This window comes from Ailuropoda melanoleuca, unplaced genomic scaffold (assembly GCF_002007445.2).
Source record: "Ailuropoda melanoleuca isolate Jingjing unplaced genomic scaffold, ASM200744v2 unplaced-scaffold76624, whole genome shotgun sequence".
Classification (NCBI taxonomy): domain Eukaryota; kingdom Metazoa; phylum Chordata; class Mammalia; order Carnivora; family Ursidae; genus Ailuropoda; species Ailuropoda melanoleuca.
In genome coordinates, this window is record NW_023252308.1 from 1 (window position 1) to 4,014 (window position 4,014).

Consider the following 4,014-nt stretch of genomic DNA (forward strand, 5'->3'; position numbering starts at 1 on the left):
CCACTCCCCCTGCTGTGTTCCCTCTCTCACTGGCTGTCTCTGTCTCTGTCAAATAAATAAATAAAATCTTTTAAAAAAAAATAAAGGTGAATTCCAGAAGAAAAATGAAAAAAAAGAACCCTGAGAATGATGTCTTTGATTCAGAAAGGCTCAACATGAAATGATAGACAGTTGAAAGATGGTTCTAGAATTTGTACATGTTGCTTTCGCATAGATTCCTGGAGCAAAAGTAAAAAATCCTTGCGTTTACGGGAAGCTGGTCAGCTCAAGAGGCTGTCCTCAAGCTTCCACTGTGTACCTGGTACCCATCCTATCTGCAGTCAGCAAATGTCACCAACCCCTTTCTTGTGCCAGTTGTTATGTCCCAGGGGAAGTTGGATTTTACTCTGCTATGTAGAATAATAGAGCGGAGGGGTGAGTGAGTTAGACTGAGATTTTAAATCCATGTGACTGTTGGAAACAATTATAGAGGGGAAAGTCAGAAAGAGAGATTTCGTGTGAAAAGGATAAGTTAGATTTGGCTTGTTGCATCATAATCATATGTCTTGAGTGTAGAGCATCAAATTTTTTCCGTTAAGAGATCATTAGTTTCCTTCTTAGCCCTAACTCACTAGGAATATCGACATCAGGGTCATTGTGGCACTTTTATATGAATTACAATTAGTTATGATGTGGTTGCAATTACTGGTTTTGGGGAAATAACGTTGCTTTACTACCATTAGGTGAAAAATCGGAACGGGGATCCCCATCTGTAGGTGTGTGATGTGAATAGTTCTCCTGGGGTTGGGCAGTGCACACTTGTAGGATCCTGTACAGAGCCCTGTCAGAGGAGATAGTGATTGAAAAAGAAATGGCTTACCTACCTCCCCAGAGTTTTATCTTTGAAATGACTACCAGAGATATAGGTACTGCTAAGAGATCAAGGCAAGAGGGAAAGGTCTGGAAATGGGACCTTATGAGATATGCCCATGCAAAGAGAGAAAGCCGGGGAAGGAGAATAAAGAGGAAAAGCCTGTGAAGTTTGGGGAGAATTAGTGTCCTCAGGATTCATAATTATTCAGATGGAAAGCATTACCTTCTGTTTTGCTTTTTAGAAGAGCTTGTGTGGGATTCGAATTGATTCTTTAAGTGTTTAGTATAATGCACTGTGAAGGCATCTGGGTCTGCGTTTTTCTTTCTGGGCTATACTTTAAAAATATATTAGTAGTAGTATTTTTTTTAGGAGGCTTGTTTTATTTTACGAAGTCCACACAAAGGAACAAAGTCAACACAGAGGAACAACCAACAAAAAGTGGCAGGAAAGAGACCCAGTTAAGAGCAGCTTCCCGAGTCCAGCAGTTCTTTCAGTCATGGTTAACATGGGGCCCAGCGTGGGGGTCCATCTGTCCAGTCTGTCTGTCCATCCTAGATGCATCTAACACAGAAAACCTGCAGATGTCATCAAGTAGCTCCATCTGAACGTTAACAGGGCAGACAAAAGGAAATCATTCCATGGCTGACAACAAATAACAAAAACAGAACTGCATTGTTTCTTTTCCCCAAATGAAATCAATAGGGAAGGTCCTGTGTGATTCCAAAATCTCCAGGGTAGAAATGGAGCTATCTGAAATGTCAAAGACCCCATTATTTTGTAAAGATAGTAAACCTCAAAATATTCTAATTGCATGTGCAAACCATGAACTACTGTCTCAGCTATCCATGCCAGCCCCGAGTCCTGGGAGGGTGGTGGGGACTGTTCCTGGCTGTCCCAGCATCTTGCTGTGGAGTGACAAGCTGAGCTGGGGATGGGGAGACACTGCCGAACGAGGTTTTGTTGTCTGAGGTTTTGTTCAGGTGTGACTTCTGTCTTTTAGGAGTTTTGAGGCCACCTCAGTTTTGTGTTTTCAGTGCTGAGGTGAAGTCCAATGGCAGGACCCTCTACCCACCGAGACCACGTGCTCTGAGTGTCGGTGGGAGGTGGTGTCTCCTTTTGGCACCACGGAGTTGACTATTAAAGTAAGAAAAGCTGTCCCAGTCGCTGGTTTTGGGCACCTTTCTCCCTGCCGGCTGCTGCACGCAGGGTGATGATGGTGTTGTCACCGCCGTCTTCCTTCTGGACCTGCTTCAGCTCCTGCTGTTCCATCTTGTCGCCATTCTGGCGCTTTGTGGGCAGGGAGGTCGACACCGATGGACGCGTTGCCGTCGTGTCCAGAGGACTCGCCACATTGTTCACCTGGTTCCGGCCAGTGGCAGGGATTGGCATCAGGTGAGTCCCGTTTTGGGGGACCGTTTTTGTTGGTTGCTGGTGCTGACCTAGAGGTGCCTGCTGCACTGTGGTGGCCATGTGGACAGGGGTGGTCTGTGGCTCCTGAATGACCCGGCCGGCAGCGCCCGCTGTGGCATGGGTAATGGCAGGAATAGATTCCATGTTCACTTTTAATTCTTTGTGATCTCCATTGTCTTGTGGCTCTGCCTTAGGAGGGGCCAGCACGGCCGCCTGCATGACCAGAGCCTGGACGGCGACAGTGTACGTGCTTCCTGGGGCCAGGCCTGCCATGCTGGTGACAGGCACTGCGGGGATCTGGTGGGCGCCATGCGCTGTCTGCACTACAGGCTGCTGGGAGGTCGAGGTGGTCACGGGAGCAGCGACTGTGTAGGTGATGGGATTGATCGATCATTGGTGGCAGCTGCCACTGCCCAGCCATTAAAATGGGCTGACGAGAAAGAGGGGAGCCTGGTGCACCCTGGGCAAACCATGCCTCCTGGATGATGGCCAGTTTGGGCTGTGAGGCCCTGGGCTCAGGCTCCAGGGGGGCTGGTAAAACTTCCCTTGACAGGCTCTTGGGGGTCTGGGCACCACTGGTGAGTGCAGACAGCACTCCAGCGTGATTGGGAGAGGCTGGGCCACTTCTGGAGAAGAGGGGTCCTGGAGGGTTTCTAAAGCAAGGCATGCCCATGGACTGTCTTTTCCTAAAACCCTGCTCTATGAATTTGCTTTCAGAGGCAGGATCTGTCCTTGGAATGAGACCTTTTGCCTAGTTCTTCCTGGGAACATGGTACTATGATGAAATAAGGATTCAGAGAGAGATTGTGGCAAATTGGATTCGGCCAGCTCTTGTCCGCTGTCTTGTAGTATGGAAAATTTTTAGTGATGTGAGTATAAATACCATTTAGGGTAAGTTGCTTCTCAGGAGCCATCGTAGTTTTCTGTCCTATGAATTCTGCATAGGAATAAGGTGGCTTTGAATCCTTGGGGCTGTCTCCACCAGAAGCCTCCTTTTCATTTTCTGGCTGCCAGTTTTTGGCCATTCACTTGAGGTCAGCTGGTATCACCCTGCTCCCCGGGGGCTGGATGGGCAGGAGTTGGCAGCACTGGGTGGCCATGGCCACCAAGGAAGGGGGCCATGGCATTTGGAATGTGGATGGTCAGGGCCGAGATGTGGGCCTGCACAGGCTTCACCCAGGACCCGGGAGCCTCCTACTTCTCCGTCTTCTCACTGGACGGGACAGTGAACGGGATCCTGAGATTTGTGCTCAGGAACCTGGAGGTGCCCACACATGGCCGTTGTCTGGTGGTGTCCTGCGCCTCTGGAACACAGCGTCCACCAACAGGGCAAACATCCATTCTCACCAGGGCAGCGCAGGTAGAAGTCGCTGCTGGCGTTGGGCCTGGGCTGGCCTGGAACTCTCTGGGGCGCCCAGCCATGGCCGCCTCCGCCGCTGCCGCTGCCACTGCCACTGCCGAGCAGGGCTGGGGGGAGGGAGGGCGTGAAGATCTCCAGGTGCCCCGCGAGATGAAGCTCAAGGGCAGGTGCTCACATCAACCGAGGCCTGCAAGGAGTTGCGCCAGCTGGTCACCCAGCGCATCTTCCTCAGGGACTCCAACACCTCCCGGCCCTCCAGGAACGCCATGGCCCAGCCGCCCCGTGGGGACCCGCCGCCTGCGACTGGGCCGCCCCCTGGCACCACCGACTGTGGGAGGCCGGCCTAGCGCCCTGGGCCCATGAGAGCCAGGCCGTCCCCGCCACCGCCACC

At 51.2% G+C, this 4,014-nt stretch overlaps 1 pseudogene; it reads right to left on the reverse strand.

The window, feature by feature from the left end:
* Positions 1–2,031: 2,031 nt before the first annotated feature.
* On the reverse strand, positions 2,032–3,951 carry LOC117800746 (annotated as a pseudogene).
* Between the last annotated feature and the right edge of the window lie 63 nt (positions 3,952–4,014).